The sequence below is a fragment of the Cydia fagiglandana genome, chromosome 21 (genome assembly GCF_963556715.1).
Source record: "Cydia fagiglandana chromosome 21, ilCydFagi1.1, whole genome shotgun sequence".
NCBI lineage: Eukaryota > Metazoa > Arthropoda > Insecta > Lepidoptera > Tortricidae > Cydia > Cydia fagiglandana.
In genome coordinates, this window is record NC_085952.1 from 4,684,405 (window position 1) to 4,699,696 (window position 15,292).

General features: G+C 37.7%; 1 protein-coding gene across 1 annotated transcript in view; it reads right to left on the reverse strand.

Moving 5' to 3' along the window:
• The window catches only part of LOC134675262 (ABC transporter G family member 20), a 121,463-nt gene that overhangs the window by 62,504 nt on the left and 43,667 nt on the right, over positions 1–15,292 (reverse strand). The window lies entirely within an intron of this gene.

Here is a 15,292-nt window from a genome sequence, read left to right on the forward strand (position 1 = left end):
TATTTGTATTTTGTAATAAGGTCATCATTAATGTCAAATTTATATGAAGATATGACGTTTATAGTGACACTCCTCATTTTGTTATATTTAAGTCAGTGCAAAAATAGCGTAGACAGACTCTGAGGGCCTACGTGTTCGACGTGTTGCCTATCTGTCGCACTTGTAAATTTGTACGGAAGTGTGACAGGGAGGCAACAAGTCGAACTAGCCGGAGAGCTAGCCACGGAAATAGGTATGCAATTTATAGAGCAACGAAATCTCTCTAGTTAGTGTGCCATACTATCATTATTAATTAATTCGGGCGCCTGGCAGCTGTTCAGCGGTGGGTGCGAGAGTGGAGATATATAAGACACTATGCGTAAAGCACTTGTGAGTCGGGTGAAAAATCTTCCTGCAGGCGCACAAGTGATTGTGTATTTTCATCACCTGGCATTACTTTTCCCCTAAATAAAACGCCTGGCATCTTTATATTTGAATTAAATACATAATTATCTATTATATCACACCAAACACAGAGCTCTATAAATTGCACACCTTCAATTGCTTTTTCAACCACTTTGTTGCCCATTCACTCCCACACCTACCGCTAAACAGCTGCCAGGCGCCCGGATGAATTAATAATGATAGTATCGCATACTAACTAGAGGGATTTCGTTGCTATACACGGTGTAACATGAGGAAACCGAATAATTTTAACAGCGTATTCCTGATCATATTTAGAGACAAAAATGTCCTATAAACTTTTATGAAATTCGCCTAGTTTCAGAGATATAATAATATTAATTTAAAAAAAAAACAAGTTTTTATTGTTACATAGTGTAAAAGGCCTTTTTGATGGTGTGGTGATAATGCTGCTATTAATACGTAGTCTAAATATCCTTATTGATAGATGTCAAAAAGTGACAAATAACACTTTGTAAAAAGTAGGTTAATACGAAAAAAACTGTAAAAATCTAATTTAAGTAACAAGTTTACCAATAACATTGAATTTTTATGTACAAATACATAAAAAAAAATTGAAAAAACAAAACGAAAAATGTTTGTTTTGGCGAAATTAACCTATACTTACTTTTTTCTTCTTTTGACCTCAGAAATGCGTGGTTAAAATTATTCGGTTTCCTCATGTTACAGCGTGTATAAATTGCATACCTATTGCCGTGGCTAGCTCTTAGACCAAACGTGGTGGCCTTCTGATTACCTAACTCTTCAATAGCATTGACTTTAATATCCTTGTGGCAGTGTCCTCAAACTGCGTCATAACTAAGTTTCTGTCGGTCAACGGTCAACTTGGAACCAGATTTGTAAACTGACGTATTTTAGATGTTGACGTCAATATTATATGAGGGTAAATAACCTTTATAACAGCTTTATAAAGGAAGTCTTTAAGTAATAAATTCGAATATGTTGATGAGTTTTTTGTGATCATCTTAGAAGTCTTAAAACCAGGCAAATTTAGGTACCTACTACCTAAGTAACGCCTGAAGTGAAATTCTGATTTTAAAATTTGCTAAGGATTTGATATTGATGTTACGATGATCCTCACTCGCAAAATTAAAATCGTCCGGCCAATTTAAACGTGCACCTAACATCAAAACGATATCTGGAGGCCTAGCCAAGGTGACAATCGCTTGCGCTTCACCATCAAATCGCTTTGTGTCTCTCTATCGCTCTTCCATATTGTGACAGTGACAGTTACGTTTCGTTCGCTATGGAGCGATAGCAATTGGCATGTCGACTACGGGGCCCGGACCACGCTAAGATTACAGTTTACATGTCAAGTGTTACGTCAAGTATGGAGCTTATATAGATATGTTTGCATTCTTACTAGAGATGCAACGGATATCCGGTTACTATCCAGTATCCGGCCTATCCAGCCAATATTTTACTATCCGGCCAGATACCGGATAGTAACATTGCTTGATTTCGGAGTAAACAAATTTGATTTAAGAAACAGACACGGTCATAATCGTACTTGTTTATTATTTCAAAACAATTTCATTATTCCATTGACTTGCACGCGCACTCCAAACAAGGCCAAACAACTATCCGTTGCATCTCTAATTCTTACTGCCAAGTTTATGCAAAGTCTAGAACCACAGCCTTATCTAGTCTGTACCCCGCCCTAGATACCTGCAATTACCTAGGCATTAAGTAAGCTCCGGGCGCCCTTAACATTAAATTCGCCGGAAACTGAACCGGTTTGGGACCTCTGGGGGCCTATCCAAGATTACTATATCGACAATAGTAAAACGGCGTAAATGCGTAGGTACAGTCACCTGCAATAACATGTTACTCTTCGAAGGCCGCATACGCTATACGGTTAATAGTCACACACGTATGATAATTATTGTCCATCGTGTTTTCACGGAAACGTATGAACTTCTTGCTATTTCAGTCTGTCTCAGTTCAAGAGCATTCAGGTTGACTGAAATAACATGACAAATATGAACATTTCCGAGCCGATAATCTGCCGTATTCGAACTTCAAGATATTCACAAGAGACGACACTAGATTCATTCTAGATACGTTATACTTAGTTCTCTTTTGCAGCGCAATTCAGGCAACCAACGTCACTTTTACGTTAGATAGAGTAAGATATCTATTAGATGTGAATTGGATCTCTAAGTCATATCCTGTGGAAATCGTTCAAGAGTAGGTACCTATCTCCAGAATCGCGCAAATGTCAAATTTGACAGGTTAGATCTTAAACATATCGTTATCGTATCTTGGTGACGTCTAATAGATATCTAATAGATGTCTATTTCAAAATCCGAATCGGGCCCAATGCTTATAATTGTGTCATTTCTTCAACCAAAATACATTACTATTGACACTAACAGATCGGTAGGTATCGTACCGCTGTGATTTCTTGACAGAATCTTATGTAAGTAGGTCATTTCTTTTTGTAGAATACACCGGGGACGAGTAAAAGTACCATTAAGGGAAGCCTTCATTTGTACGGCTGCCATACAAAGGTCTTAGAAATATTTTAATAATATTTTTCAAGCTTTTGTATTATTCTATTTTTTATGAAATAGGAGGCATACGAGCAGGCGAATCGTCTGTAAACAATCACCGTTGCTTATGGATATTGTGCAACACCAGAGGGGTTGTGAGGGCGTTGCCAGCCTTTAAGACGGGAGTATGGTATTCTCTTAAAGATTTAATGGTGTGTCTAGTGAGCGACAGTGTATTCCACAGTTTAGCTGTGCGAGGCAGGAAGTTTCTTAGAGAAACGCACAATTGAAGACTGCCAAGAAATAGTGGTGAAGATGGAAACAAGATAAGATAAAATTTATTTCATTGAAAAATATCCTAAAATTACAACAATCCTAATACGCTTAAATAGTTACTTAAATGTTATAAATGTACAATCATGGTTTAAGTAAAAACATAAAAAATAGAATCTTGTAAGCAAAATTGTAACTAAACATTATTTTACATCAATACCTAAACTAAGTAACTTAAATGTCGACGTCGAGTATACCTCTGCCTATCTCTGAGCTCATTGGTGCCAACATTTTTTGTATCCTCTCTATTGGTGTTGCAGGCAATTGGCGACGGTAAAAAAAGTTTGTTTTACGCGACCCTATCTCTGTCTGTCTGTAATTTCTGGGGTAAATTCGTTTGTGTGAGCCGCCGGCCTCGATCTCAATGGCCGCAAGATCCTTTTGATCACTCCAATATCCAAGGACTCAAGAGCCGTCGGGATACCATTCCGTCTTGTTTCCGTTTTTAGGATTCCGTACCCAAAGGGTAAAACGGGACCCAATTACTAAGACTTCGCTGTCCGTCCGTCCGTCCGTCCGTCTGTCCGTCTGTCTGTCACCAGGCTGTATCTCACGAACCGTGATAGCTAGACAGTTGAAATTTTCACAGATGATGTATTTCTGTTGCCGTTATAAGAACAAATACTAAAAACAGAATAAAATAAAGATTTAAATGGGGCTCCCATACAACAAACGTGATTTTTGACCAAAGTTAAGCAACGTCGGGAGCGGTCAGTACTTGGATGGGTGACCGTTTTTTTTTTGCTTTTTTCTTGTTTTTTTTTTGCATTATGGTACGGAACCCTTCGTGTGCGAGTCCGACTCGCACTTGCCCGGTTTTATTCTTGAGCTATACAGCTTTAAATATACAATAGTATATTCAGTGGGGAGACACTCCTGACTTCGGTCGAACTCGGCTCCGTTCGGCTCAGCATTGCTCCGAGCAATTATTAGGGTTGGCACCACTTGACTTCCTTGTGCACGGCCACAGATAAGATAATCATTTGAATTTTGACAACCCTAAATAGCCGGAAGGGATAGTGCCATATATTAGAAAGGGATAGCATGATTCGACCCTGAATAACTGTCAAACTTCGGGTTTGTAGGAAGTGTCCTTTCTGTACGGTAGTACTATTATTTCTTCTGTGCCCACTGCCCCATTTATGGAGGGGGGATAACTTTGGATACCTATTTGTCAGTTAAAAATATTTATAGAGCTTCGTCTATCTATACATATACAGTGTGGAAAAATAAGTCAGGCCCTCTGGAGGGAAACTACCTTAAATCCTTAAATTGGCTCATTTTACCTAAAGAAGGCGCATATTCCTTTACTTATAAAAAGAATCAAACTGCATTACCTATTCGCACGTGTATCGTACAACGTTTTACAGTACGATGGCCTTTTAAACTTTTGACATACTCACGGAAAGTGCTCTTTCTCGCACTAGTGCGGGAAAGTCGAGCCATATATGCTGTAAACTTGTTTATTGCAAAAACTGAATGAATCAGAGCTGCAAACACCCTCCAAACCGTCCAAGTTCATAAGTAACAGATTGCAACACTGCACTGCAGTTTTAAACTCTTAATCTCTTAAGTTGAAAAACTTTTCCAATTAATTCAATTTCCTGCTGCCAATGACGCATTGCTTCGGGCTTACAAAGTTTCCAAATGCACTAAACATGCCTTTAAAACTATAAAGTCATATAATCAACAAATAGGTTGTGCTTGTATGCCCTTTTAAAACTGAGTGACATCAACTGGTGACTTTTTCCTAAAACGTCGTATGTCTTACACTAATTAACGATCTTACGCTCTTTTGGAACTAGCATCAATAGCAATACAAAGTTCAACTAAAGATGTTTTTAGCAACAAACAACCTACAGTCGTTCTGATAAAGTTAAAAGTCGAGTACAGTCACTTCGCGACTGTTACTTGTTTGAAATTACCTACTAGAGATGACTCCACGATTCGAAAAATACGAAGCAAATTTCGACATTGATTTTAGGTGCTCGTAACATTGCTTATCTTGTCACATCATCACATTAGACCACATTTTTAGGGTTCCGTACCCAAAGGGTAAAACGGGACCCTATTACTAAGACTTCGCTGTCCGTCCGTCCGTCCGTCTGTCTGTCACCAGGCTGTATCTCACGAACCGTGATAGCTAGACAGTTGAAATTTTCACAGATGATGTATTTCTGTTGCCGCTATAACAACAAATACTAAAAACAGAATAAAATAAAGATTTAAATGGGGCTCCCATACAACAAACGTGATTTTTGACCAAAGTTAAGCAACGTCGGGAGTGGTCAGTACTTGGATGGGTGACCGTTTTTTTTTGCTTTTTTTTGTTTTTTTTTTTTGCATTATGGTACGGAACCCTTCGTGCGCGAGTCCGACTCGCACTTGCCCGGTTTTTTCTGTACTTTTGCATGGTGGGGTAAATATTAGTCTACTGGCAGAAACTCTCCCAATATGAAAATCACATTATTTGTAAATTTTACACAGGTAAGTAATATCATTGTTTAAGTTTTGCTTCAATTTCATGTAATAAAGTGGTTAAAAATGTTCATACGAATTAAAACTGCATAAGTACAAACATTGCACATAATAAAAATGTCGCATAAAAATCTCGAAACAATGAAACGTAACGTACTTTAATTTTCGTGTAAATATTGCAAAAACCCGCATTTCCCACAAGGATTACTCAAGCTAGACCTGGCCGGGGCCGGGCCGGAGCTTCCAGCCGGTCGTTTCCTAGGAAAGTACCACGTGATCCCCGATCAGCACTGCCGTATTTGAACTTCAAGATATTCACAAGAGACGACACGTACTAGATCCATTCTAGATACGTTATAGTTTAGATATCAACTAGTTCTCTTTTGCAGCGCAATTCGGGCAACCAATGTCACTTTTACGATAGAGTAAGATATCTATTAGATGTCAATTAGATCTCTAAGTCATATCCTGTGGAAATCGTTCAAGAGTAGTTATCTCCAGAATCGAGCAAATGTAAATTTGACAGGTTAGATCTTAAACATATCGTAATCGTATCTTGGTGATGTCTAAGAGATGTCTAATAGAAGTCTATTTCATAATCCGAATCGGGCCGATAGAAAATTACATGTCGGACGCCTACGGCTCGATTCGGGAAATGAATTAGAGATTCAAGGTTCAAGGTATGTGACGTTCTACGGCAAAAGGTACCTTATGGCTGCTGGCGCTTACGTCGCATAGCGCTGCAATATTGGTGCGACGTTAATAATAGCGTAAGCTCCAACCGCCATAAGGTACCTTTACCCGTGTGGGACGTCACATATCTTTACTATATCGTATCTAGTTAATATCTAATTCATTACCCGAATCGCGCCGCTAGGCCCGGGCACGGCCCGGTGTAGCATGACTCATCCTTTAGGTACAGTCACCATCAGATATATCGGAGCGGCCAAGGTGCTCACAAATATCTGAGCACGCCTCTATTGTCAAGGCGTTAGAGTGCGTGCTCAGATATTGTGAACACCTCGGACGCTCCGATATATCTGATGGCGACTGTACCTACTTGCATCACCGCAAATGACAATGCAATGACGTAGTTAATGTAACCACTAATTTATTTGAGCAAATAACTGGTTATAGCCAGCTGTGTGTGTGCCGCCTTTAACATCCTGTCAAACAGTAATATCCTGTTGGTTTAACTAATGGGTATTATCTGTGGCCCTGAAATTTTATGTGTAAAATGAGGAAAATAAAACACATTATAGTCAGACCGTAAAAAGTCTGCAGCGATTTTGATAGCCCACGCAGTACAAGTGTCATTTTAAACGTCAAATTTCTATGAAATTAAGACGTTTACATAACACTTACAATGCGTGAACTATCAAATCCGCTGCAGACTTTGTTTGGTGCGACTATTCGCTATGTGCACGTCTGGTGCTGCCCTCATTTTGTCGGAATTTCTACGTTAAATCTTATGGAGTAAAATTAGTTCAAGCGGCTGCCGCTAGTATTAATGTCGGACATTCCATAAGATTACCTGTGTTTGTGACGATCAGCGCCACCGACTTCGCACGTTCCCAAAACAATACATACGGTCTAGCATGATTTGCGTTCTCGCCACTCTATACAACAACACAACAACTATAAAACAACAAACAACAAGCACGCGACTTCAAGTATGGACTCGCGCGCGAAGCATAAGTTGGCTAGACCGCCAGATGTAGAGTGCATAATTATTTTCCTTCGTATTTTCACGGAAACGTACGAACGTACAATTGGCAGAGCTAGCGCACGGTTTGCGGAGCTTGCCGGTTCAAGTCCTGATGCCGGAAGCGTAATTTTTCCATTTTTTCCATTAATATAAAATTTGGAATATCGCTCGCAGACGTATCTGCATGTTTAAAAATTTATTTAACGTACGAACGTGTCTTGTTATTCCAGTCAGTCTCGGTGCAAAAAGTACTGAGGTTGATTGGTAATGTCGAGTAAGTAATGTTGTATACCTAGATAAACGATAGACGGGCGCTACTGTTGTGCACTTAGGCACAATCAATATTATTATCTACTTTTAATAAATGATTTTTGACCAACTTTTAATTAAATTAAATTCTACAACAGATCGACAATACATACAAACACAAACATTTCGGGCATTATCTATGAAAAGGGACCTTATTGTCGATGGCTCTTACGCCGCACAGCGTCGCGCGGCATTGTATTTACATCGACCCCTTAGATAACGTCACATTTAGGTAACAAGTAACAACCTCAACTCAAAAAATAACAAATCTGGCACCCTTTTATACTTGACTACACACTGTGGAATTATGTTTACATTTTGTACGTTATGCTTATCTTTTGTGACATAAAGGTTAAATTTATTAATCCTGTTATCGAATAGTAAATTCCTTGACCTATACTTAACTCGCTAGGGGATTTCCAGAGCAAAACAGACGCGAAATTTTCCGTCAGACATTGGCGCAGCCTTAACGAAGGTTGACAACTTTCTAGACATTTAGTTATTTTCGTTCAACTCATGGGTTACGACATGGCATAAGTAATAAAAGCACAGAATAAATAATAGTACTAGGTACAGAAGATTCACTCTCTAACAAAACGCGTCTGTTACGATTAGGACAGATGACGACGACTAGGTGGCGGCTTATAGCTAGCCACCGTAAGAGTGACATTCCATTTCCAACTGCAGCTGCAATACTGTTCATTTTACTACGGCGTTTCCGTCGCTGTCATTGTCAATTTCCATAGAAAATGAACAGTATTGCAGCTGCAGTTGGAAATAGAATGTCACTTTAATTGGTGTGGGACGGATCTACGTGTAGCTACCTGTTGCAAAGCGACGAAATCGCGATAAAAATGATAAAAGGATCATACGTAGAAAAATGTCATCAGGATCTGGCAGATGTGTCTCATGGACAAATCTGTCAAAAATTACAGAAATTAGGCATATAACCACAGTCTATAAATCAATACCTGCAGTCATTTGACGAAGCTGTTCAGAAAATTAGGTAGGTACCATTTACTTTTTTTCGGAAACCATGAACTTAATGGGTTATTTTTTAGACTCAGAATCACGAGACAATGAAAAAAGTGTCCACAGCTTAACATACAAATTTTGGGTGTCAGTTTTGAAATAGTCCATACAAAATGTATGTGAAATTGCGTTACAAAACTGACATTTTTGTTGGGCACATTTTTTTCTTTTTGTAGTTTTTAGACATGAGTAGTTCGCGAATGAAAGATTCAAATGAGTACTTCACTTGATGTCACTCTTTCATTCACTAGTTCAGCGCGGATTCATTTAGTTCTTTAGGTACTTCAGCAGTTCAGTTTAAAAACCTGTTCATTTACTTGCTCATTCACTTAAAGAGTGACAAGGACGCCATGTTCAACCTTCGATACATAAATTAATTTACTTGAGTGATTCATATTGAATGAAATTATCTATCAAATTCTTCATTCAACTCAATATATCCGCGAATGAGAGAAATGAAACCAATACTTTTGATATAGATGGATCTGTTGAGCTACTGAACTAAACTAACTAGTGATACATTTTGCGCATGTCTAGTAGTATATTTTCATTTTTGAGTTTATCGCGAACATACATACACACAAACAGACAAACGCGGCGGGGTACTTTGTTTTATAAAGTGTGTGATCAGCTTCAATTGCAGTTGCGTGAATGCATCCACTTTGCAAACAAAGAAACAATTTGATATCTGAACGTTTTTTTCCTAGACAATGATTCATGACAGTTCAAAGATGGCAAGAATATTCCGATCTCTTAATAGGCCCCGTGCATGAACTATGGGCCCGATTCGGATTTTGAAATAGACATCTATTAGATATCTTTTAGACATCACCAAGATACGATAACGATATGTTTAAGATCTAACCTGTCAAATTTGACATTTGCGCGATTCGGAGATACTCTTGAACGATTTCCACAGGATATGACTTAGCGATCCAATTCACATCTAATAGATATCTTACTCTATCTAACGTAAAAGTGACATTGGTTGCCCGAATTGAATTGATCTAGTACGTGTCGTCTCTTGTGAATATCTTGAAGTTCGAATACGGCAGTATATAATAGGACGCAGCATAGGAGCCGTCAGATTTGGCGCGAGGCGTAAATGTGTCGTTTATTTTGTTTAGGTATGCTTCCGATGTAGCCCACAAGATGGCAAAACCTACTATGCACAAGGAACCGATACCGAAGAGAACGGTAGATGGTAGCACTTGCTTTGGCAATGTAGGTACATGTGCACATATGTTTCCGATTCAGGCCACAAGATGGCAGACCTTCCAACGAGGACGGTCCCTAATAAGTACTTATAGTACAGTCATTATAGATTTTGACCCGTGAATAATTAGTTCTTGGATTTTTTTTTCGTAGGTCCCTCGGGGGGGTCACTGGGAGTGTAAATTCAAAAAGTAGGCTGAATCAGGCTTCTGCGTATATTCGAAAAATGTTTTTTTTCCAAAAAAAACGGTTTTTCTTCAATAACTCGGCCATTTTTGATTTTACAGTAAAACCGTAAGGACAAAAACTGTAGGAAATTTGATTCTCTACAAGTTAGTCCAGTCATTATATCCAATAAACCGACCCTTCCCGTGAATAATCAGTTCTTGGATTTCTTTTCGTACGTCCCTCGGGGGAATCACTGGGAGTGTAAATTCAAAAAGGAGACTGATTCAGGGTCCTGTGTATATTCGAAACGGTTTTTCTTGAATAACTCAGTCATTTTTGATTTTACAGTAAAACCGTGAGGACAAAAATTGTTCAGAATTTCATTCTCTACAACTTTGTTTCCCCTTCATTTATGCCGTAAAGCGTGGAACATAGGAGATAATGATAATATTTTGAATTTGTCGCGTTTTTCAGGTTTAATTTCTAAAATATCGATTTTGGGGGAAAAAAGGTGGGAGCCAAAATTGTTCAGAATTTGATTCTCTACAAGTTTAGTCCTCTTCATTTATGTCGTAAAGTTGAAAATAAACGAGATGATGAAAATATTTTGAAATTGTCGCTTTTTTTTAATTTTATTTCCAAACTATCGATCCTAGAAGAAAAATTGTGAAAACTAAACTTGTAGAGAATCAAATTTTCTAAAATTTTTGTCCTCATGGTTTTACTGTAAAATCAAAAATGACCGAGTTATTCAAGAAAAACCGTTTTTCGAATATACACAGGACCCTGCTTCAGTCTACTTTTTGAATTTACACTCCCAGTGATTCCCCCGAGAGACGTACGAAAAAAAATCCAACAACTGATTATTCACGGGAAGGGTCGGTTTTTTGGATATAATGACTGGACTAACTTGTAGAGAATCAAATTTGCTACAATTTTTGTCCTTACGGTTTTACTGTAAAATCAAAAATGGCCGAGTTATTGAAGAAAAACTGTTTTTTTGGAAAAAAACCATTTTTCGAATATACGCAGGAGCCTGATTCAGCCTACTTTTTGAATTTACACTCCCAGTGACCCCCCCGAGGGATCTACGAAAAAAAAATCCAAGAACTAATTATTCACGGGTAGGGTCGGTTTTTTGGATATAATGACCGTAAGTACTATTAACTGCATAAAATTAGCAGACTTTCATTATACTCTTTTTCAGTACATCTGGTGCCTACATTACGTTTTAATTACTTTAGATTTTTGTTAGAATACCTTACTTAAATGTATTCTTAAATCTAATTTAGGGTTTACTACGAACCTTATGACGTACATGAAACTCATTAGATTTATTTTTAAAGCCGGATAAGCTTACGGATCATAAGTAATTAATGTCATCAGTAATTGGATATGTTACCAATTTTAATGGAGTAAAAAACGTCTCATTAACAATTGTCACGTTTTAGTTGGTTTGCGGTTTGATATTTTTGATATTGTGTCACGTGTGAAACACAATAATCATAAAATATTATTAAAACTCTATTTGGAAAATACAGAAAAGTCCAAGACAATTTCGTACTTCGAATTTAACAGTACACACAGTTAACTAACAGTTTTTACAGTACATATATTATGTAGGTAACCATATGGCGCTACTTTCCCGCACTAGTGCGGCAATAAGCACTTTTCGTGCCTATATCGAAAATTTAAACAGCCATAAGTATTTACCTACTGTAAAACGTTGTACGATACACGTGCGAATATGTAATTCGCAACTCGTGTCGATATAAAACACTCCCTTCGGTTGTGTTTTTATTTATCACCACTCGTTGCGAATTTCCTATTTTCCGCACTTGTACCGTAATTAATTTTACTACAAGACCCATCGTAGGCGAAACCTTGAGGAGGTTTATGTGCCGATGGGGAATTCAAAAAAATAACTTATCAACTAATATCTAATATGTAAAAAGGTTTTCTTCACAATGGAAAATGTCACCCTTAGGGTAACATTCCATTTCTAACCGCAGCTGCATTACCGTCAATTTTACTATGGAAATTGACAATGACAGCGACGCGTTCAGTACCGGTAGTGCAGCTGCGGTTAGAAATGGAATGTTACCATTATTATGACATGTTCAATTTAATTTGTGTAAGTTATGATGATGACCCTTTACTGCCGAATAACTCTCTTTGTGCTGATTATTACAGTAGGTACCCTTGTATCATATCATTGGCATTTCCTTGAATTGAAATTGTAGGCAATACTTTACTACGTCTACATAATAAGTTATTACAAAATGTCATATTTTAATACTCATCTATCGCCTGTTTCGACCTTTTCGATATAGTATACCTAAGTAATTAAATTAATTTATAACCATTTATGATCGAACTTGTTCAAGTAATTATAGAAGATTGTAGAAATAATTATGAAATTAATTTAAATTCTTACTTAGGTATTGCAGAATGTCATTTGTTGATATAATTGTAATTATCACATTACACCGACCGACCGATTATTTGACGACCGGTCTGGCCTAGTGGGTAGTGACCCTGCCTATGAAGCCGATGGTCCCGGGTTCGAATCCTGGTAAGGGCATATATTTGTATGATGATACAGATATTTGTTCCTGAGTCATGGTTGTTTTCTATGTATTTAAGTATTTATATATTACATATATCGTTGTCTGAGTACCCACAACACATGCCTTCTTGAGCTTACCGTGGGGCTTAGTCAATTTGTGTAAAAATGTCCTATAATATTTATTTATTTATTTTATTTATTAAATCACGTTCGGATGTAAATGCAGCTTGCATTACTGTCGCAGCGTCCTTGCTACCGCTGTCTAGAGTTAGACCAAGAAAAGTCTGCAGCGATTTTGTTAGCCTACACAGTGCAAGTGTTATTTATGCGTCATAATTTCATAGAAATTTGTCATTTAAAAGAACACTGGCACTGCGTGGGCTATCAAAATCGCTGTAGCCTTTCTTGGTCCAACTCTATCTATCAATTTCCTTAATAAAAAAAACCGGGCAAGTGCAAGTCGGACTCGCGCACGAAGGGTTCCGTACCATAATGCAAAAAAAAACAATAAAAAAAGCAAAAAAAAAAACGGTCACCCATCCAAGTACTGACCACTCCCGACGTTGCTTAACTTTGGTCAAAAATCACGTTTCTTGTATGGGAGCCCCATTTAAATCTTTATTTTATTCTGTTTTTAGTATTTGTTGTTATAGCGGCAACAGAAATACATCATCTGTGAAAATTTCAACTGTCTAGCTATCACGGTTCGTGAGATACAGCCTGGTGACAGACGGACGGACGGACAGCGAAGTCTTAGTAATAGGGTCCCGTTTTGCCCTTCGGGTACGGAACCCTAATGAGTGACATGCGTGCCGCATTCCTGGGCTATAACCGCAAAAATCGAAGCTCGCAAATTGCGGGCATCTAACTCTTGTCACTCTAATTACGCCTTCATTCGAGTAAAAGAGAACGATCCCCGCAATTTGCGAATTACGATTTTCGCGGTAACCAATTTTTGAATTTCGATCCTTGATTTCGTCACTCGAAAATCGATGGAAAACGGCGAAATGCTATTTTTTTAAATACGAGCGAAATTTGGAATCTAATAGTATTGACCACTCGGTTTCATTCCTATTATAATGCCTAGTAGTGGAGATATTATTGAACGAAATACACGAAATTGAGCGATCGAAATTTAAAAATCGTCCCCCGCAATTATGACGTTAATTCCGCAGCTTTTGAACGTCACCTTTAACATTATTAACATTAATAATATCGTAATATGAGCATTTAACTTACCCCGCTGTAATATCCGATAACGGCTATTGTGTTGTTCAGTATCCACTTTTGCACATCACAGCCTTTATATTATGTTCAAAATGTTTAAAAAAATCATATACCTAATGCCTTTATTGCAAGAATAGTACATTCACAGAGTTTACAATATTTTTATAAGAACACATAATCTACCTATTTATTTCAGTAGGGCTAATATGGTCGGCTCTTTATCATTTGTCACCATGCCTGTCACGTTCTAACAAATATGTAAGTGCGAAAGTGACGCGTGGCATGACACGTGATAAAAATGTGACGACCGCTACAGTGTGCACTCTTTCTCAAGACAACCGTGTAAATGACTTCTCAATTTGAAAATCATATCATTTATCGTAATTATCTAGTGACTAATACTAAGAAACGCATTTAAATGCCTCAAAACATGTGCAATGGCACGTTCGCTGGGTTTTTTAGGTTATAAAACCAATCAACTGGTGTGCAACTAGTTTACCCGATCAGCTGATGGAAGTGTGTTAATGACGGCGACATGTCATGGGCAGTGTCATCAACTATGACCTTCGGACCTAGTTATTTTAATTTAGGTATTGATTAAGCTAGGGTTGCCAACCGTACTATATTATATAGTATTGTACTACATTTTGGCTCTCTGTACAATATACTTTTGGAAAAATATATAGTACCTATGTGAAAATTTTAACTGTCTAGCTATCACGGTTCATTAGTTACAGCCTGGTGACAGACAAACAGATGGACGGACGAAGTCTTAGTGATAGGGTCCCGTTTTTACCCTTTGGGCACAGAATAACTAATAGTACTTGGGTAGGTACGGAACCCTAAAAAACTACTATTTTAACTTAAAACATAAAATTTAAGTACCTACACAACTCTACCATCATAAATATAAGAACATGTCCTTGAACATGAATACAAAGTTTATAAACGATTATATTAACTATAGCCTTAACCTTTGACAAACAGACCCTTATAGCTATGACAATAAAGTTTTTATTCTCTTGGCAAGGTGAGGAGAAAAACATCGTAACCTTCAGGCTTCTAAGAGGCACCTTCCGCAATAACATAACAATTTTACATTTATCATACACGATTGCCATGATAGTAAGTTAGTAGGTAATATGTTTATATGAAAAGTATGAAAACAAACATGGTAAGAGGAAAAGGGGCCGTTTCTTCATACAAACTTTTTCTCAGAATCGAGAAATCGAAATTTCGCGGCCGACGCTTAAAAGACGTTACCGGTTTTTTGCAAAAATTTCGAATTTTTTCGTT